This window comes from Calliopsis andreniformis, unplaced genomic scaffold (assembly GCF_051401765.1).
Source record: "Calliopsis andreniformis isolate RMS-2024a unplaced genomic scaffold, iyCalAndr_principal scaffold0024, whole genome shotgun sequence".
NCBI lineage: Eukaryota > Metazoa > Arthropoda > Insecta > Hymenoptera > Andrenidae > Calliopsis > Calliopsis andreniformis.
This window is the reverse complement of record NW_027480433.1, coordinates 8,892,404-8,915,852: the sequence shown is the minus strand read 5'-3', so window position 1 is coordinate 8,915,852 and position 23,449 is coordinate 8,892,404.

The following is a 23,449-nucleotide window of genomic DNA, read 5'->3' as shown; positions in this document are numbered from 1 at the left end:
AATTGCAACCAGTGTGATAGTTATGGACACTTCTACATTCCGAGCAACCTAGGCCTCACTCTAGGGCGTAGCTCCACCAGATCGAATAGTTAGGGCCTTAGAAGTCAATGCCAGAAGCATAAAATACAATAAAGATGCAACAGCTTTTCCATCGTATAAAATGAATAGTTGCAAACAGTGTGAAAGTAATGGTCATTTCTACGTTCCGGGCAACCTAGGCGTCACTCTAGGGCGTTGCTCCACCACATCTAATAGCTACGGCCTTAGAAGTCAACGCCAGAAGCATAAAACACAATATAAATGCGACAGCTTTTCCATCGTATAAAATGAATAATGGCAAACAGTGTGAAAGTAATGGTATGTTCTACCTTCCGGTCAACCTAGGCTTCACTCTAGGGCGATGCTACACCAGATCAAAGGGTTAGGGCCTAAGAAGTCAACGCCAAAAGCATAAAATACAATATAAATACGACAGCCTTTCCATCGTATATAATGTATATTTGCAACCAGTGTGAAAGTAATGGGCATTTCAACGTTCCCGGTAACCTAGGCTTCACTCTAGGGCGTCGATCCACCAGATCGAATAGCTAGGGACTTAGAATTCAACGCCAAAAGCATAAAATACGATATAAATACAACAGCTTTTCCATCGTATAAAACGAATAATTGCAACCAGTGTGAAAGTTATGGACATTTCTACATTCCGAGCAACCTAGGCCTCACTCTAGGGCGTAGCTCCACCACAACCTAATAGCTACGGACTTAGAAGTCAACGCCAGAAGCATAAAATGCGATATAAATACAACAGCTTTTCCATTGTATAAAACGAATAATTGCAACCAGTGTGAAAGTTATGGTCAATTCTACGTCCGGGCAACCTAGGCTTCACTCTAGGGCGTTGCTCCACCAGATCGAATGGCTAGGGACCTAGAAGTCAGCGCGAGAAGCATAAAATACATTAAAAACGCAACAGTTTTTCCTTTGTATAACAGGTATTATTGCAACCAGTGTGAAAGTAATGGTCATTTCTACGTTCCGGGCAAACTAGGCGTCACCCTAGGGCGTTGCTCCACCACATCTAATAGCTACGGCCTTAGAAGTCAACGCCAGAAGCATAAAATACAATATAAGTACAACAGCTTTTCCATCGTATAAAATGAATAATTGCAAACTGTGTGAAAGTAATGGTCATTTCTACGTTCCAGGCAACCTAGGCTTCACTCTAGGTCGATGCTACACCACAACCTAATAGCTACGGACTTAGAAGTCAACGCCAGAAGCATAAAATACGATATAAATACAATAGCTTTTCCATCGTATAAAACGAATAATTGCAACCAGTGCGAAAGTTATGGCCATTTCTGCATTCCGAGCAACCTAGGCCTCACTCTAGGGCGTTGCTCCACCAGATCGAATAGTTAGGGCCTTAGAAGTCAACGCCAGAAGCATAAAAAACAATAAAGATGCAACAGCTTTTCCATCGTATAAAATGAATAGTTGCAAAGAGTGTGAAAGTAATGGTCGTTTCTACGTTCCGGGCCACCTAGGCTTCACTCTAGGGCGTTGCTCCACCAGATCGAATAGCTAGGGACCTAGAAGTCAGCGCGAGAAGCATAAAATACATTAAAAACACAACAGTTTTTCCATTGTATAACAGGTATTATTGCAACCAGTGTGAAAGTAATGGTCTTTCCTACGTTACGGGCAACCTAGGCTTCACTCTAGGACGTTATTCCGCCACATCTAATAGCTACGGACTTAGAAGTCAACGCCAGAAGCATAAAATACGATATAAATACAACAGCTTTTCCATCGTATAGAACGAATAATCGCAACCAGTGTGAAAGTAATTGTCTTTTCTACGTTACGGGCAACCTAGGCTTCACTCTAGGGCGTTACTCCACCACATCTAATAGCTACGGACTTAGAAGTCAACGCCAGAAGCATAGAATACACTAAAGATGCAACAGCTTTTCCATCGAATAAAATGAATAATTGCAAACAGTGTGAAAGTAATCGTCATTTCTACGTTCCGGGCAACCTAGGCCTCACTCTATGGCGTTGCTCCACCAGATTGAATAGCTAGGGACTTAGAATTCAACGCCAAATGCATAAAATACAATAAAGATGCAACAGCTTTTCCATCGTATAAAATGAATAATTGCAACCAGTGTGAAAGTAATGGTCATTTCTACGTTCCCGGTAACCTAGGCTTCACTCTAGGGCGTCGATCCACCAGATCGAATAGCTAGGGACTTAGAATTCAACTCCAGAAGTATAAGACACAATAAAAAAGAAACAGTTTTTCCATCGTGTAACAGGAATAATTGCAACCAGTGTGAAAGCTATGGTCATTTCTACGTTCCGGGCAACCTAGGCTTCGCTCTTGGGCGTTGCTCCAACAGATCGAATAGCCAGGACCTTAGAAGTCAACACCAGAAGCGTAAAATGCGATATAAGTACAACAGCTTTTCCATCGTATAAAACGAATAATTGCAACCAGTCTGAAAGTAATTGTCTTTTCTACGTTACGGGCAACCTAGGCTTCACTCTAGGGCGTTACTCCACCACATCGAATAGCTACGGCCTTGAAAGTCAACGCCAAAAGCATAAAATACAATAAAGATGCAACAGCTTTTCCATCGTATAAAATGAATAATAGCAAACAGTGTGAAAGTGATAGTCATTTCTTCGTTCCGGGCAACCTAGGCTTCGCTCTAGGGCGTTGCTCCACCATATCGAATAGCTAGGGACCTAGAAGTCAGCGCCAGAAGCATAAAATACATTAAAAACACAACAGTTTTTCCATTGTATAACAGGTATTATTGCAACCAGTGTGAAAGTAATGGTCTTTTCTACGTTACGGGCAACCTAGGCTTCACTCTAGGGCGTTACTCCACCGCATCTAATAGCTACGGACTTAGAAGTCAACGCCAGAAGCGTAAAATACGATATAAGTTAAACAGCTTTTCCATCGTATAAAACGAATAATTGCAACCAGTGTGAAAGTAATTGTCTTTTCTACGTTACGGGCAACCTAGGCTTCACTCTAGGGCGTTACTCCACCACATCTGATAGCTACGGACTTAGAAGTCAACGCCAGAAACATAGAATACACTAAAGATGGAACAGCTTTTCCATCGAATAAAATGAATAATTGCAAACAGTGTGAAAGTAATAGCCATTTCTACGTTCCGGGCAACCTAGGCTTCACTCTATGGCGTTGCTCCACCAGATCGAATAGCTAGGGACTTAGAATTCAACGCCAAAAGCATAAAATACGATATAAATACAACAGCTTTTCCATCGTATAAAACGAATAATTGCAACCAGTGTGAAAGTTATGGACATTTCTACATTCCGAGCAACCTAGGCCTCACTCTAGGGTGTAGCTCCACCACAACCTAATAGCTACGGACTTAGAAGTCAACGCCAGAAGCATAAAATACGATACAAATACAACAGCTTTTCCATCGTATAGAACGAATAATTGCAACCAGTGTGAAAGTAATTGTCTTTTCTACGTTACGGGCAACCTAGGCTTCACTCTAGGGCGTTACTCCACCACATCTAATAGCTACGGACTTAGAAGTCAACGCCAGAAGCATAGAATACACTAAAGATGCAACAGCTTTTCCATCGAATAAAGTGAATAATTGCAAACAGTGTGAAAGTAATGGTCATTTCTACGTTCCGGGCAACCTAGGCTTCACTCTATGGCGTTGCTCCACCAGATTGAATAGCTAGGGACTTAGAATTCAACGCCAAATGCATAAAATACAATAAAGATGCAACAGCTTTTCCATCGTATAAAATGAATAATTGCAAATAGTGTGAAAGTAATGGTCATTTCTACGTTCCGGGCAACCTAGGTTTCACTCTATGGCGTTGATCCACCAGAGGGAATAGATAGGGACTTAGAAATCAGAGCCAGAAGGATAAAATACAATATAAGTACAACTGTTTTTCCATCGTATAAAATTAATAATTGCAAACATTGTGAAAGTAATGGTCATTTCTACGTTCCGGGCAACCTAGGCTTCACTCTAGGGCGTTGCTCCACTAGATCTAAAAACTACGGCCTTAGAAGTCAACGCCAGGAGCGTAAAATACAATATAAATACAAACAGTTTTGCCACCGTATAAAATGAATAATTGCAAACAGTGTGAAAGTTATGGACATTTCCACATTCCGAGCAACCTAGGCTTCACTCTAGGGCGATGCTACACCAGATCAAAGGGTTAGGGCCTAAGAAGTCAACGCCAGAAGCATAAAATACAATATAAATACAACAGCTTTTCCATCGTATATAATGTATATTTGCAAACAGTGTGAAAGTAATGGTCATTTCTACGTTCCCGGTATCCTAGGCTTCACTCTAGGGCGTCGATCCACCAGATCGAATAGCTAGGGACTTAGAATTCAACGCCAGAAGTATAAGGCACAATAAAAAAGAAACAGTTTTTCCATCGTGTAACAGGAATAATTGCAACCAGTGTGAAAGTTATGGCCATTTCTACGTTCCGGGCAACCTAGGCTTCGCTCTAGGGCGTTGCTCAACAGATCGAATAGCCAGGACCTTAGAAGTCAACACCAGAAGCATAAAATGCGATATAAGAACAACAGCTTTTCCATCGTATAAAACGAATAATTGCAACCAGTTTGAAAGTAATTGTCTTTTCTACGTTACGGGCAACCTAGGCTTCACTCTAGGGCGTTACTCCACCACAACTAATAGCTACGGCCTTAAAAGTCAACGCCAAAAGCATAAAATACAATAAAGATGCAACAGCTTTTCCATCGTATAAAATGAATAATAGCAAACAGTGTGAAAGTAATGGTCTTTTCTACGTTACGGGCAACCTAGGCTTCACTCTAGGGCGTTACTCCACCGCATCTAATAGCTACGGACTTAGAAGTCAACGCCAGAAGCATAAAATATGATATAAGTACAATAGCTTTTCCATCGTATAAAACGAATAATTGCAACCAGTGTGAAAGTAATTGTCTTTTCTACGTTACGGGCAACCTAGGCTTCACTCTAGGGCGTTACTCCACCACATCTGATAGCTACGGACTTAGAAGTCAACGCCAGAAACATAGAATACACTAAAGATGGAACAGCTTTTCCATCGAATAAAATGAATAATTGCAAACTGTGTGAAAGTAATAGCCATTTCTACGTTCCGGGCAACCTAGGCTTCACTCTATGGCGTTGCTCCACCAGATCGAATAGCTAGGGACTTAGAATTCAACGCCAAAAGCATAAAATACGATATAAATACAACAGCTTTTCCATCGTATAAAACGAATAATTGCAACCAGTGTGATAGTTATGGACACTTCTACATTCCGAGCAACCTAGGCCTCACTCTAGGGCGTAGCTCCACCAGATCGAATAGTTAGGGCCTTAGAAGTCAATGCCAGAAGCATAAAATACAATAAAGATGCAACAGCTTTTCCATCGTATAAAATGAATAGTTGCAAACAGTGTGAAAGTAATGGTCATTTCTACGTTCCGGGCAACCTAGGCGTCACTCTAGGGCGTTGCTCCACCACATCTAATAGCTACGGCCTTAGAAGTCAACGCCAGAAGCATAAAACACAATATAAATGCGACAGCTTTTCCATGGTATAAAATGAATAATGGCAAACAGTGTGAAAGTAATGGTATGTTCTACCTTCCGGTCAACCTAGGCTTCACTCTAGGGCGATGCTACACCAGATCAAAGGGTTAGGGCCTAAGAAGTCAACGCCAAAAGCATAAAATACAATATAAATACGACAGCCTTTCCATCGTATATAATGTATATTTGCAACCAGTGTGAAAGTAATGGGCATTTCAACGTTCCCGGTAACCTAGGCTTCACTCTAGGGCGTCGATCCACCAGATCGAATAGCTAGGGACTTAGAATTCAACGCCAAAAGCATAAAATACGATATAAATACAACAGCTTTTCCATCGTATAAAACGAATAATTGCAACCAGTGTGAAAGTTATGGACATTTCTACATTCCGAGCAACCTAGGCCTCACTCTAGGGCGTAGCTCCACCACAACCTAATAGCTACGGACTTAGAAGTCAACGCCAGAAGCATAAAATGCGATATAAATACAACAGCTTTTCCATTGTATAAAACGAATAATTGCAACCAGTGTGAAAGTTATGGTCAATTCTACGTCCGGGCAACCTAGGATTCACTCTAGGGCGTTGCTCCACCAGATCGAATGGCTAGGGACCTAGAAGTCAGCGCGAGAAGCATAAAATACATTAAAAACGCAACAGTTTTTCCTTTGTATAACAGGTATTATTGCAACCAGTGTGAAAGTAATTGTCTTTTCTACGTTACGGGCAACCTAGGCTTCACTGTAGGGCGTTACTCCACCACATCTGATAGCTACGGACTTAGAAGTCAACGCCAGAAACATAGAATACACTAAAGATGGAACAGCTTTTCCATCGAATAAAATGAATAATTGCAAACAGTGTGAAAGTAATAGCCATTTCTACGTTCCGGGCAACCTAGGCTTCACTCTATGGCGTTGCTCCACCAGATCGAATAGCTAGGGACTTAGAATTCAACGCCAAAAGCATAAAATACGATATAAATACAACAGCTTTTCCATCGTATAAAACGAATAATTGCAACCAGTGTGAAAGTTATGGACATTTCTACATTCCGAGCAACCTAGGCCTCACTCTAGGGCGTAGCTCCACCAGATCGAATAGTTAGGGCCTTAGAAGTCAACGCCAGGAGCGTAAAATACAATATAAATACAAACAGTTTTGCCACCGTATAAAATGAATAATTGCAAACAGTGTGAAAGTTATGGACATTTCCACATTCCGAGCAACCTAGGCTTCACTCTAGGGCGATGCTACACCAGATCAAAGGGTTAGGGCCTAAGAAGTCAACGCCAGAAGCATAAAATACAATATAAATACAACAGCTTTTCCATCGTATATAATGTATATTTGCAAACAGTGTGAAAGTAATGGTCATTTCTACGTTCCCGGTATCCTAGGCTTCACTCTAGGGCGTCGATCCACCAGATCGAATAGCTAGGGACTTAGAATTCAACGCCAGAAGTATAAGGCACAATAAAAAAGAAACAGTTTTTCCATCGTGTAACAGGAATAATTGCAACCAGTGTGAAAGTTATGGCCATTTCTACGTTCCGGGCAACCTAGGCTTCGCTCTAGGGCGTTGCTCAACAGATCGAATAGCCAGGACCTTAGAAGTCAACACCAGAAGCATAAAATGCGATATAAGAACAACAGCTTTTCCATCGTATAAAACGAATAATTGCAACCAGTTTGAAAGTAATTGTCTTTTCTACGTTACGGGCAACCTAGGCTTCACTCTAGGGCGTTACTCCACCACAACTAATAGCTACGGCCTTAAAAGTCAACGCCAAAAGCATAAAATACAATAAAGATGCAACAGCTTTTCCATCGTATAAAATGAATAATAGCAAACAGTGTGAAAGTAATGGTCTTTTCTACGTTACGGGCAACCTAGGCTTCACTCTAGGGCGTTACTCCACCGCATCTAATAGCTACGGACTTAGAAGTCAACGCCAGAAGCATAAAATATGATATAAGTACAATAGCTTTTCCATCGTATAAAACGAATAATTGCAACCAGTGTGAAAGTAATTGTCTTTTCTACGTTACGGGCAACCTAGGCTTCACTCTAGGGCGTTACTCCACCACATCTGATAGCTACGGACTTAGAAGTCAACGCCAGAAACATAGAATACACTAAAGATGGAACAGCTTTTCCATCGAATAAAATGAATAATTGCAAACTGTGTGAAAGTAATAGCCATTTCTACGTTCCGGGCAACCTAGGCTTCACTCTATGGCGTTGCTCCACCAGATCGAATAGCTAGGGACTTAGAATTCAACGCCAAAAGCATAAAATACGATATAAATACAACAGCTTTTCCATCGTATAAAACGAATAATTGCAACCAGTGTGATAGTTATGGACACTTCTACATTCCGAGCAACCTAGGCCTCACTCTAGGGCGTAGCTCCACCAGATCGAATAACCAGGACCTTAGAAGTCAACGCCAGAAGCATAAAATGCGATATAAATACAACAGCTTTTCCATCGTATAAAACGAATAATTGCAACCAGTGTGAAAGTTATGGACATTTCTACATTCCGAGCAACCTAGGCCTCACTCTAGGGCGTAGCTCCACCACAACCTAATAGCTACGGACTTAGAAGTCAACGCCAGAAGCATAAAATGCGATATAAATACAACAGCTTTTCCATTGTATAAAACGAATAATTGCAACCAGTGTGAAAGTTATGGTCAATTCTACGTCCGGGCAACCTAGGCTTCACTCTAGGGCGTTGCTCCACCAGATCGAATGGCTAGGGACCTAGAAGTCAGCGCGAGAAGCATAAAATACATTAAAAACGCAACAGTTTTTCCTTTGTATAACAGGTATTATTGCAACCAGTGTGAAAGTAATTGTCTTTTCTACGTTACGGGCAACCTAGGCTTCACTGTAGGGCGTTACTCCACCACATCTGATAGCTACGGACTTAGAAGTCAACGCCAGAAACATAGAATACACTAAAGATGGAACAGCTTTTCCATCGAATAAAATGAATAATTGCAAACAGTGTGAAAGTAATAGCCATTTCTACGTTCCGGGCAACCTAGGCTTCACTCTATGGCGTTGCTCCACCAGATCGAATAGCTAGGGACTTAGAATTCAACGCCAAAAGCATAAAATACGATATAAATACAACAGCTTTTCCATCGTATAAAACGAATAATTGCAACCAGTGTGAAAGTTATGGACATTTCTACATTCCGAGCAACCTAGGCCTCACTCTAGGGCGTAGCTCCACCAGATCGAATAGTTAGGGCCTTAGAAGTCAACGCCAGGAGCGTAAAATACAATATAAATACAAACAGTTTTGCCACCGTATAAAATGAATAATTGCAAACAGTGTGAAAGTTATGGACATTTCCACATTCCGAGCAACCTAGGCTTCACTCTAGGGCGATGCTACACCAGATCAAAGGGTTAGGGCCTAAGAAGTCAACGCCAGAAGCATAAAATACAATATAAATACAACAGCTTTTCCATCGTATATAATGTATATTTGCAAACAGTGTGAAAGTAATGGTCATTTCTACGTTCCCGGTATCCTAGGCTTCACTCTAGGGCGTCGATCCACCAGATCGAATAGCTAGGGACTTAGAATTCAACGCCAGAAGTATAAGGCACAATAAAAAAGAAACAGTTTTTCCATCGTGTAACAGGAATAATTGCAACCAGTGTGAAAGTTATGGCCATTTCTACGTTCCGGGCAACCTAGGCTTCTCTCTAGGGCGTTGCTCAACAGATCGAATAGCCAGGACCTTAGAAGTCAACACCAGAAGCATAAAATGCGATATAAGAACAACAGCTTTTCCATCGTATAAAACGAATAATTGCAACCAGTTTGAAAGTAATTGTCTTTTCTACGTTACGGGCAACCTAGGCTTCACTCTAGGGCGTTACTCCACCACAACTAATAGCTACGGCCTTAAAAGTCAACGCCAAAAGCATAAAATACAATAAAGATGCAACAGCTTTTCCATCGTATAAAATGAATAATAGCAAACAGTGTGAAAGTAATGGTCTTTTCTACGTTACGGGCAACCTAGGCTTCACTCTAGGGCGTTACTCCACCGCATCTAATAGCTACGGACTTAGAAGTCAACGCCAGAAGCATAAAATATGATATAAGTACAATAGCTTTTCCATCGTATAAAACGAATAATTGCAACCAGTGTGAAAGTAATTGTCTTTTCTACGTTACGGGCAACCTAGGCTTCACTCTAGGGCGTTACTCCACCACATCTGATAGCTACGGACTTAGAAGTCAACGCCAGAAACATAGAATACACTAAAGATGGAACAGCTTTTCCATCGAATAAAATGAATAATTGCAAACTGTGTGAAAGTAATAGCCATTTCTACGTTCCGGGCAACCTAGGCTTCACTCTATGGCGTTGCTCCACCAGATCGAATAGCTAGGGACTTAGAATTCAACGCCAAAAGCATAAAATACGATATAAATACAACAGCTTTTCCATCGTATAAAACGAATAATTGCAACCAGTGTGATAGTTATGGACACTTCTACATTCCGAGCAACCTAGGCCTCACTCTAGGGCGTAGCTCCACCAGATCGAATAGTTAGGGCCTTAGAAGTCAATGCCAGAAGCATAAAATACAATAAAGATGCAACAGCTTTTCCATCGTATAAAATGAATAGTTGCAAACAGTGTGAAAGTAATGGTCATTTCTACGTTCCGGGCAACCTAGGCGTCACTCTAGGGCGTTGCTCCACCACATCTAATAGCTACGGCCTTAGAAGTCAACGCCAGAAGCATAAAACACAATATAAATGCGACAGGTTTTCCATCGTATAAAATGAATAATGGCAAACAGTGTGAAAGTAATGGTATGTTCTACCTTCCGGTCAACCTAGGCTTCACTCTAGGGCGATGCTACACCAGATCAAAGGGTTAGGGCCTAAGAAGTCAACGCCAAAAGCATAAAATACAATATAAATACGACAGCCTTTCCATCGTATATAATGTATATTTGCAACCAGTGTGAAAGTAATGGGCATTTCAACGTTCCCGGTAACCTAGGCTTCACTCTAGGGCGTCGATCCACCAGATCGAATAGCTAGGGACTTAGAATTCAACGCCAAAAGCATAAAATACGATATAAATACAACAGCTTTTCCATCGTATAAAACGAATAATTGCAACCAGTGTGAAAGTTATGGACATTTCTACATTCCGAGCAACCTAGGCCTCACTCTAGGGCGTAGCTCCACCACAACCTAATAGCTACGGACTTAGAAGTCAACGCCAGAAGCATAAAATGCGATATAAATACAACAGCTTTTCCATTGTATAAAACGAATAATTGCAACCAGTGTGAAAGTTATGGTCAATTCTACGTCCGGGCAACCTAGGCTTCACTCTAGGGCGTTGCTCCACCAGATCGAATGGCTAGGGACCTAGAAGTCAGCGCGAGAAGCATAAAATACATTAAAAACGCAACAGTTTTTCCTTTGTATAACAGGTATTATTGCAACCAGTGTGAAAGTAATTGTCTTTTCTACGTTACGGGCAACCTAGGCTTCACTGTAGGGCGTTACTCCACCACATCTGATAGCTACGGACTTAGAAGTCAACGCCAGAAACATAGAATACACTAAAGATGGAACAGCTTTTCCATCGAATAAAATGAATAATTGCAAACAGTGTGAAAGTAATAGCCATTTCTACGTTCCGGGCAACCTAGGCTTCACTCTATGGCGTTGCTCCACCAGATCGAATAGCTAGGGACTTAGAATTCAACGCCAAAAGCATAAAATACGATATAAATACAACAGCTTTTCCATCGTATAAAACGAATAATTGCAACCAGTGTGAAAGTTATGGACATTTCTACATTCCGAGCAACCTAGGCCTCACTCTAGGGCGTAGCTCCACCAGATCGAATAGTTAGGGCCTTAGAAGTCAATGCCAGAAGCATAAAATACAATAAAGATGCAACAGCTTTTCCATCGTATAAAATGAATAGTTGCAAACAGTGTGAAAGTAATGGTCATTTCTACGTTCCGGGCAACGTAGGCGTCACTCTAGGGCGTTGCTCCACCACATCTAATAGCTACGGCCTTAGAAGTCAACGCCAGAAGCATAAAATACAATATAAATGCGACAGCTTTTCCATCGTATAAAATGAATAATGGCAAACAGTGTGAAAGTAATGGTATGTTCTACCTTCCGGTCAACCTAGGCTTCAATCTAGGGCGATGCTACACCAGATCAAAGGATTAGGGCCTAAGAAGTCAACGCCAAAAGCATAAAATACAATATAAATACGACAGCCTTTCCATCGTATATAATGTATATTTGCAACCAGTGTGAAAGTAATGGGCATTTCAACGTTCGCGGTAACCTAGGCTTCACTCTAGGGCGTCGATCCACCAGATCGAATAGCTAGGGACTTAGAATTCAACGCCAAAAGCATAAAATACGATATAAATACAACAGCTTTTCCATCGTATAAAACGAATAATTGCAACCAGTGTGAAAGTTATGGACATTTCTACATTCCGAGCAACCTAGGCCTCACTCTAGGGCGTAGCTCCACCACAACCTAATAGCTACGGACTTAGAAGTCAACGCCAGAAGCATAAAATGCGATATAAATACAACAGCTTTTCCATTGTATAAAACGAATAATTGCAACCAGTGTGAAAGTTATGGTCAATTCTACATCCGGGCAACCTAGGCTTGACTCTAGGGCGTTGCTCCACCAGATCGAATGGCTAGGGACCTAGAAGTCAGCGCGAGAAGCATAAAATACATTAAAAACGCAACAGTTTTTCCTTTGTATAACAGGTATTATTGCAACGAGTGTGAAAGTAATGGTCTTTCCTACGTTACGGGCAACCTAGGCTTCACTCTAGGGCGTTACTCCGCCACATCTAATAGCTACGGACTTAGAAATCAGCGCCAGGAGTATAAAATACAATATAAGTACAACAGTTTTTCCATCGTACAACATGAATAATTGCAAACATTGTGAAAGTTATGGTCAATACTACGTCCGGGCAACCTAGGCTTCACTCTAGGGTGTTGCTCCAACAGATCGAATAGTTAGGGCCATAGAAGTCAAAGCCAGAAGCGTAAAAAACGATAAGGATGCAACAGTTTTTCCATCGTATAAAACGAATAATTGCAACCAGTGTGAAAGTAATTGTCTTTTCTACGTTACGGGCAACCTAGGCTTCACTCTAGGCCGTTACTCCACCACATCTGATAGCTACGGACTTAGAAGTCAACGCCAGAAGCATAGAATACACTAAAGATGGAACAGCTTTTCCATCGAATAAAATGAATAATTGCAAACAGTGTGAAAGTAATAGTCATTTCTACGTTCCGGGCAACCTAGGCCTCACTCTAGGGCGTTGCTCCACCAGATCGAATAGTTAGGGCCTTAGAAGTCAATGCCAGAAGCATAAAATACAATAAAGATGCAACAGCTTTTCCATCGTATAAAATGAATAGTTGCAAACCGTGTGAAAGTAATGGTCATTTCTACGTTCCGGGCAACCTAGGCGTCACTCTAGGGCGTTGCTCCACCACATCTAATAGCTACGGCCTTAGAAGTCAACGCCAGAAGCATAAAATACAATATAAATGCGACAGCTTTTCCATCGTATAAAATGAATAATTGCAAACAGTGTGAATGTAATGGTATGTTCCACTTTCCGGTCAACCTAGGCTTCACTCTAGGTCGATGCTACACCAGATCAAAGGGTTAGGGCCTAAGAAGTCAACGCCAGAAGCATAAAATACAATATAAATACAACAGCCTTTCCATCGTATATAATGCATATTTGCAACCAGTGTGAAAGTAATGGTCATTTCTACGTTCCCGGTAACCTAGGCTTCACTCTAGGGCGTTGCTCCACTACATCTACAAACTACGGCCTTAGTAGTCAACGCCAGAAGCTTAAAATACAATATAAATACAACAGCTTTTCCATCGTATAAAATGAATAATTGCAAACAGTGTGAAAGTAATGGTCATTTCTACGTTCCCGGTTACCTAGGCTTCACTCTAGGGCGTCGATCCGCCAGATCGAATAGATAGGGACTTAGAATTCAACGCCAAAAGCATAAAATACGATATAAATACAACAGCTTTTCCATCGTATAAAACGAATAATTGCAACCGGTGTGAAAGTTATGGTCATTTCTACATTCCGAGCAACCTAGGCTTCACTCTAGGGCGTTCCTCCACCAGACCGTATAGGAAGGGCCACAGAAGTCAACGTCAGAAGTATAAAACACAATAAAAATACAACAGCTTTCCATTGTATGACAGGAATAATTGCAAACAGTGTGAAAGTAATTGTCATTTCTACGTTCCGGGCAACCTAGGTTTCACTCTAGGGCGTTGATCCACCAGAGGGAATAGATAGGGACTTAGAAATCAGCGCCAGAAGGATAAAATACAATAAAAGTACAACAGTTTTTCCATTGTATAACAGGATTTATTCCAACCAGTGTGAAAGTAATGTTCTTTTCTACGTTACGGGCAACCTAGGCTTCACTCTAGGGCGTTGCTCCACTACATCTAATAGCTACGGCCTAAGAAGTCAACGCCAGAAGCATAAAATACAATATAAATACAACAGCTTTTCCATCGTATATAATGTATATTTGCAACCAGTGTGAAAGTAATGGCCATTTCTTCGTTCCCGGTATCCTAGGCTTCACTCTAGGGCATCGATCCACCAGATCGAATAGCTAGGGACTTAGAATTCAACGCCTGAAGTATAAGACACAATAAAAAAGAAACAGTTTTTCCATCGTATAACAGGAATAATTGCAACCAGTGTGAAAGTAATGGTCATTTCTACGTTCCGGGCAACCTAGGCTTCGCTCTAGGGCGTTGCTCCACCATATCGAATAGCTAGGGACCTAGAAGTCAGCGCGAGAAGCATAAAATACATTAAAAACACAACAGTTTTTCCATTGTATAACAGGCATTATTGCAACTAGTGTGAAAGTAATGGTCTTTTCTACGTTACGGGCAACCTAGGCTTCACTCTAGGGCGTTGCTCCACTACATCTAAAAACTACGGCCTTAGAAGTCAACGCCAGGAGCGTAAAATACAATATAAATACAAACAGTTTTGCCACCGTATAAAATGAATAATTGCAAACAGTGTGAAAGTTATGGACATTTCCACATTCCGAGCAACCTAGGCTTCACTCTAGGGCGATGCTACACCAGATCAAAGGGTTAGGGCCTAAGAAGTCAACGCCAGAAGCATAAAATACAATATAAATACAACAGCTTATCCATCGTATATAATGTATATTTGCAAACAGTGTGAAAGTAATGGTCATTTCTACGTTCCCGGTAACCTAGGCTTCACTCTAGGGCGTTACTCCACCGCATCTAATAGCTACGGACTTAGAAGTCAACGCCAGAAGCATAAAATACGATATAAGTACAACAGCTTTTCCATCGTATAAAACGAATAATTGCAACCAGTGTGAAAGTAATTGTCTTTTCTACGTCACGGGCAACCTAGGCTTCACTCTAGGGCGTTACTCCACCAGATCGAATAGCTAGGGACTTAGAATTCAACGCGAAAAGCATAAAATACGATATAAATACAACAGCTTTTCCATCGTATAAAACGAATAATTGCAACCAGTGTGAAAGTTATGGACATTTCTACATTCCGAGCAACCTAGGCTTCACTCTAGGGCGTTACTCCACCACATCTAATAGCTACGGACTTAGAAGGCAACGCCAGAAGCATAAAATACGATATAAATACAACAGCTTTTCCATCGTATAGAACAAATAATTGCAACCACTGTGAAAGTTATGGACATTTCTACATTCCGAGCAAACTAGGCCTCACTCTAGGGCATTGCTGTACCAGATCGAATCGTTAGGGCCTTAGAAGTCAACGCCAGAAGCATAAAATACAATATAAATTCAACAGCTTTTCCATCGTATAAAATGAGTAATTGCAAACAGTGTGAAAGTAATGGTCATTTCTACGTACCGGGCAACCTAGGTTTCACTCTAGGGCGTTGCTCCACCACATCTAATAGCTACGGCCTTAGAAGTCAACGCCAGGAGCATAAAATACAATAAAGATGCAACAGCTGTTCCATCGTATAAAGTGAATAATTGCAAACAGTTTGAAAGTAATGGTCATTTCTACGTTCCGGGCAACATAGATTTCACGCTAGGGCGTTGATCCACCAGAGGGAATAGATAGGGACTTAGAAATCAGCGCCAGAAGGATAAAATACAGTAAAAGTACAACAGTTTTTCCATTGTATAACAGGATTTATTCCAACCAGTGTGAAAGTAATGGTCTTTTCTACGTTACGGGCAACCTAGGCTTCACTCTAGGGCGTTGCTCCACTACATCTAATAGCTACGGCCTAAGAAGTCAACGCCAGAAGCATAAAATACAATATAAATCCAACAGCTTTTCCATCGTATATAATGTATATTTGCAAACAGTGTGAAAGTAATGGTCATTTCTACGTTCCCGGTAACCTAGGCTTCACTCTAGGGCGTCGATCCACCAGATCGAATAGCTAGGGACTTAGAATTCAACGCCAGAAGTATAAGACACAATAAAAAAGAAACAGTTTTTCCATCGTGTAACAGGGATAATTGCAACCAGTGTGAAAGTTATGGTCATTTCTACGTTACGGGCAACCTAGGCTTCACTCTAGGGCGTTACTCCACCGCATCTAATAGCTACGGACTCAGAAGTGAACGCCAGAAGCATAAAATACGATATAAATACAACAGCTTTTCCATCGTATAAAACGAATAATTGCAACCAGTGTGAAAGTTATGGACATTTCTACATTCCGAGCAACCTAGGCCTCACTCTAGGGCGTAGCTCCACCAGATCGAATAGTTAGGGCCTTAGAAGTCAATGCCAGAAGCATAAAATACAATAAAGATGCAACAGCTTTTCCATCGTATAAAATGAATAGTTGCAAACAGTGTGAAAGTAATGGTCATTTCTACGTTCCGGGCAACGTAGGCGTCACTCTAGGGCGTTGCTCCACCACATCTAATAGCTACGGCCTTAGAAGTCAACGCCAGAAGCATAAAATACAATATAAATGCGACAGCTTTTCCATCGTATAAAATGAATAATGGCAAACAGTGTGAAAGTAATGGTATGTTCTACCTTCCGGTCAACCTAGGCTTCACTCTAGGGCGATGCTACACCAGATCAAAGGATTAGGGCCTAAGAAGTCAACGCCAAAAGCATAAAATACAATATAAATACGACAGCCTTTCCATCGTATATAATGTATATTTGCAACCAGTGTGAAAGTAATGGGCATTTCAACGTTCCCGGTAACCTAGGCTTCACTCTAGGGCGTCGATCCACCAGATCGAATAGCTAGGGACTTAGAATTCAACGCCAAAAGCATAAAATACGATATAAATACAACAGCTTTTCCATCGTATAAAACGAATAATTGCAACCAGTGTGAAAGTTATGGACATTTCTACATTCCGAGCAACCTAGGCCTCACTCTAGGGCGTAGCTCCACCACAACCTAATAGCTACGGACTTAGAAGTCAACGCCAGAAGCATAAAATGCGATATAAATACAACAGCTTTTCCATTGTATAAAACGAATAATTGCAACCAGTGTGAAAGTTATGGTCAATTCTACGTCCGGGCAACCTAGGCTTGACTCTAGGGCGTTGCTCCACCAGATCGAATGGCTAGGGACCTAGAAGTCAGCGCGAGAAGCATAAAATACATTAAAAACGCAACAGTTTTTCCTTTGTATAACAGGTATTATTGCAACGAGTGTGAAAGTAATGGTCTTTCCTACGTTACGGGCAACCTAGGCTTCACTCTAGGGCGTTACTCCGCCACATCTAATAGCTACGGACTTAGAAATCAGCGCCAGGAGTATAAAATACAATATAAGTACAACAGTTTTTCCATCGTACAACATGAATAATTGCAAACATTGTGAAAGTTATGGTCAATACTACGTCCGGGCAACCTAGGCTTCACTCTAGGGTGTTGCTCCAACAGATCGAATAGTTAGGGCCATAGAAGTCAAAGCCAGAAGCGTAAAAAACGATAAGGATGCAACAGTTTTTCCATCGTATAAAACGAATAATTGCAACCAGTGTGAAAGTAATTGTCTTTTCTACGTTACGGGCAACCTAGGCTTCACTCTAGGGCGTTACTCCACCACATCTGATAGCTACGGACTTAGAAGTCAACGCCAGAAGCATAGAATACACTAAAGATGGAACAGCTTTTCCATCGAATAAAATGAATAATTGCAAACAGTGTGAAAGTAATAGTCATTTCTACGTTCCGGGCAACCTAGGCCTCACTCTAGGGCGTTGCTCCACCAGATCGAATAGTTAGGGCCTTAGAAGTCAATGCCAGAAGCATAAAATACAATAAAGATGCAACAGCTTTTCCATCGTATAAAATGAATAGTTGCAAACCGTGTGAAAGTAATGGTCATTTCTACGTTCCGGGCAACCTAGGCGTCACTCTAGGGCGTTGCTCCACCACATCTAATAGCTACGGCCTTAGAAGTCAACGCCAGAAGCATAAAATACAATATAAATGCGACAGCTTTTCCATCGTATAAAATGAATAATTGCAAACAGTGTGAATGTAATGGTATGTTCCACTTTCCGGTCAACCTAGGCTTCACTCTAGGTCGATGCTAAACCAGATCAAAGGGTTAGGGCCTAAGAAGTCAACGCCAGAAGCATAAAATACAATATAAATACAACAGCCTTTCCATCGTATATAATGCATATTTGCAACCAGTGTGAAAGTAATGGTCATTTCTACGTTCCCGGTAACCTAGGCTTCACTCTAGGGCGTTGCTCCACTACATCTACAAACTACGGCCTTAGTAGTCAACGCCAGAAGCTTAAAATACAATATAAATACAACAGCTTTTCCATCGTATAAAATGAATAATTGCAAACAGTGTGAAAGTAATGGTCATTTCTACGTTCCCGGTTACCTAGGCTTCACTCTAGGGCGTCGATCCGCCAGATCGAATAGATAGGGACTTAGAATTCAACGCCAAAAGCATAAAATACGATATAAATACAACAGCTTTTCCATCGTATAAAACGAATAATTGCAACCGGTGTGAAAGTTATGGTCATTTCTACATTCCGAGCAACCTAGGCTTCACTCTAGGGCGTTCCTCCACCAGACCGTATAGGAAGGGCCACAGAAGTCAACGTCAGAAGTATAAAACACAATAAAAATACAACAGCTTTCCATTGTATGACAGGAATAATTGCAAACAGTGTGAAAGTAATTGTCATTTCTACGTTCCGGGCAACCTAGGTTTCACTCTAGGGCGTTGATCCACCAGAGGGAATAGATAGGGACTTAGAAATCAGCGCCAGAAGGATAAAATACAATAAAAGTACAACAGTTTTTCCATTGTATAACAGGATTTATTCCAACCAGTGTGAAAGTAATGGTCTTTTCTACGTTACGGGCAACCTAGGCTTCACTCTAGGGCGTTGCTCCACTACATCTAATAGCTACGGCCTAAGAAGTCAACGCCAGAAGCATAAAATACAATATAAATACAACAGCTTTTCCATCGTATATAATGTATATTTGCAACCAGTGTGAAAGTAATGGCCATTTCTTCGTTCCCGGTATCCTAGGCTTCACTCTAGGGCATCGATCCACCAGATCGAATAGCTAGGGACTTAGAATTCAACGCCTGAAGTATAAGACACAATAAAAAAGAAACAGTTTTTCCATCGTATAACAGGAATAATTGCAACCAGTGTGAAAGTAATGGTCATTTCTACGTTCCGGGCAACCTAGGCTTCGCTCTAGGGCGTTGCTCCACCATATCGAATAGCTAGGGACCTAGAAGTCAGCGCGAGAAGCATAAAATACATTAAAAACACAACAGTTTTTCCATTGTATAACAGGCATTATTGCAACTAGTGTGAAAGTAATGGTCTTTTCTACGTTACGGGCAACCTAGGCTTCACTCTAGGGCGTTGCTCCACTACATCTAAAAACTACGGCCTTAGAAGTCAACGCCAGGAGCGTAAAATACAATATAAATACAAACAGTTTTGCCACCGTATAAAATGAATAATTGCAAACAGTGTGAAAGTTATGGACATTTCCACATTCCGAGCAACCTAGGCTTCACTCTAGGGCGATGCTACACCAGATCAAAGGGTTAGGGCCTAAGAAGTCAACGCCAGAAGCATAAAATACAATATAAATACAACAGCTTATCCATCGTATATAATGTATATTTGCAAACAGTGTGAAAGTAATGGTCATTTCTACGTTCCCGGTAACCTAGGCTTCACTCTAGGGCGTTACTCCACCGCATCTAATAGCTACGGACTTAGAAGTCAACGCCAGAAGCATAAAATACGATATAAGTACAACAGCTTTTCCATCGTATAAAACGAATAATTGCAACCAGTGTGAAAGTAATTGTCTTTTCTACGTCACGGGCAACCTAGGCTTCACTCTAGGGCGTTACTCCACCAGATCGAATAGCTAGGGACTTAGAATTCAACGCGAAAAGCATAAAATACGATATAAATACAACAGCTTTTCCATCGTATAAAACGAATAATTGCAACCAGTGTGAAAGTTATGGACATTTCTACATTCCGAGCAACCTAGGCTTCACTCTAGGGCGTTACTCCACCACATCTAATAGCTACGGACTTAGAAGGCAACGCCAGAAGCATAAAATACGATATAAATACAACAGCTTTTCCATCGTATAGAACAAATAATTGCAACCACTGTGAAAGTTATGGACATTTCTACATTCCGAGCAAACTAGGCCTCACTCTAGGGCATTGCTGTACCAGATCGAATCGTTAGGGCCTTAGAAGTCAACGCCAGAAGCATAAAATACAATATAAATTCAACAGCTTTTCCATCGTATAAAATGAGTAATTGCAAACAGTGTGAAAGTAATGGTCATTTCTACGTACCGGGCAACCTAGGTTTCACTCTAGGGCGTTGCTCCACCACATCTAATAGCTACGGCCTTAGAAGTCAACGCCAGGAGCATAAAATACAATAAAGATGCAACAGCTGTTCCATCGTATAAAGTGAATAATTGCAAACAGTTTGAAAGTAATGGTCATTTCTACGTTCCGGGCAACATAGATTTCACGCTAGGGCGTTGATCCACCAGAGGGAATAGATAGGGACTTAGAAATCAGCGCCAGAAGGATAAAATACAGTAAAAGTACAACAGTTTTTCCATTGTATAACAGGATTTATTCCAACCAGTGTGAAAGTAATGGTCTTTTCTACGTTACGGGCAACCTAGGCTTCACTCTAGGGCGTTGCTCCACTACATCTAATAGCTACGGCCTAAGAAGTCAACGCCAGAAGCATAAAATACAATATAAATCCAACAGCTTTTCCATCGTATATAATGTATATTTGCAAACAGTGTGAAAGTAATGGTCATTTCTACGTTCCCGGTAACCTAGGCTTCACTCTAGGGCGTCGATCCACCAGATCGAATAGCTAGGGACTTAGAATTCAACGCCAGAAGTATAAGACACAATAAAAAAGAAACAGTTTTTCCATCGTGTAACAGGGATAATTGCAACCAGTGTGAAAGTTATGGTCATTTCTACGTTACGGGCAACCTAGGCTTCACTCTAGGGCGTTACTCCACCGCATCTAATAGCTACGGACTCAGAAGTGAACGCCAGAAGCATAAAATACGATATAAGTGCAACAGCTTTTCCATCGTATAAAACGAATAATTGCAACCAGTGTGAAAGTAATTGTCTTTTCTACGTTACGGGCAACCTAGGCTTCACTCTAGGGCGTTACTCCACCACATTTGATAGCTACGGACTTAGAAGTCAACGCCAGAAGCATAGAATACACTAAAGATGGAACAGCTTTTCCATCGAATAAAATGAATAATTGCAAACAGTGTGAAAGTAATAGTCATTTCTACGTTCCGGGCAACCTAGGCTTCACTCTATGGCGTTGCTCCACCAGATCGAATAGCTAGGGACTTAGAATTCAACGCGAAAAGCATAAAATACGATATAAATACAACAGCTTTATCCATCGTATAAAACGAATAATTGCAACCAGTGTGAAAGTTATGGACATTTCTACATTCCGAGCAACCTAGGCTTCACTCTAGGGCGTTACACCACCACATCTAATAGCTACGGACTTAGAAGGCAACGCCAGAAGCATAAAATACGATATAAATACAACAGCTTTTCCATCGTATAGAACAAATAATTGCAACCACTGTGAAAGTTATGGACATTTCTACATTCCGAGCAACCTAGGCCTCACTCTAGGGCGTTGCTGTACCAGATCGAATCGTTAGGGCCTTAGAAGTCAACGCCAGAAGCATAAAATACAATAAAGATGCAACAGCTCTTCCATCGTATAAAATGAGTAATTGCAAACAGTGTGAAAGTAATGGTCATTTCTACGTACCGGGCAACCTAGGTTTCACTCTAGGGCGTTACTCCACCACATCTAATAGCTACGGACTTAGAAGTCAACGCCAGAAGCATAGAATACACTAAAGATGCAACAGCTTTTCCATCGGATAAAATGAATAATTGCAAACAGTGTGAATGTAATGGTATGTTCCACTTTCCGGTCAACCTAGGCTTCACTCTAGGTCGATGCTACACCAGATCAAAGGGTTAGGGCCTAAGAAGTCAACGCCAGAAGCATAAAATACAATATAAATACAACAGCCTTTCCATCGTATATAATGCATATTTGCAACCAGTGTGAAAGTAATGGTCATTTCTACGTTCCCGGTAACCTAGGCTTCACTCTAGGGCGTTGCTCCACTACATCTACAAACTACGGCCTTAGTAGTCAACGCCAGAAGCATAAAATACAATATAAATACAACAGCTTTTCCATCGTATATAATGTATATTTGCAACCAGTGTGAAAGTAATGGTCATTTCTTCGTTCCCGGTATCCTAGGCTTCACTCTAGGGCGTCGATCCACCAGATCGAATAGCTAGGGACTTAGAATTCAACGCCTGAAGTATAAGACACAATAAAAAAGAAACAGTTTTTCCATCGTATAACAGGAATAATTGCAACCAGTGTGAAAGTAATGGTCATTTCTACGTTCCGGGCAACCTAGGCTTCGCTCTAGGGCGTTGCTCCACCATATCGAATAGCTAGGGACCTAGAAGTCAGCGCGAGAAGCATAAAATACATTAAAAACACAACAGTTTTTCGATTGTATAACAGGCATTATTGCAACTAGTGTGAAAGTAATGGTCTTTTCTACGTTACGGGCAACCTAGGCTTCACTCTAGGGCGTTGCTCCACTACATCTAAAAACTACGGCCTTAGAAGTCAACGCCAGGAGCGTAAAATACAATATAAATACAAACAGTTTTGCCACCGTATAAAATGAATAATTGCAAACAGTGTGAAAGTTATGGACATTTCCACATTCCGAGCAACCTAGGCTTCACTCTAGGGCGATGCTACACCAGATCAAAGGGTTAGGGCCTAAGAAGTCAACGCCAGAAGCATAAAATACAATATAAATACAACAGCTTATCCATCGTATATAATGTATATTTGCAAACAGTGTGAAAGTAATGGTCATTTCTACGTTCCCGGTAACCTAGGCTTCACTCTAGGGCGTTACTCCACCGCATCTAATAGCTACGGACTTAGAAGTCAACGCCAGAAGCATAAAATACGATATAAGTACAACAGCTTTTCCATCGTATAAAACGAATAATTGCAACCAGTGTGAAAGTAATTGTCTTTTCTACGTCAC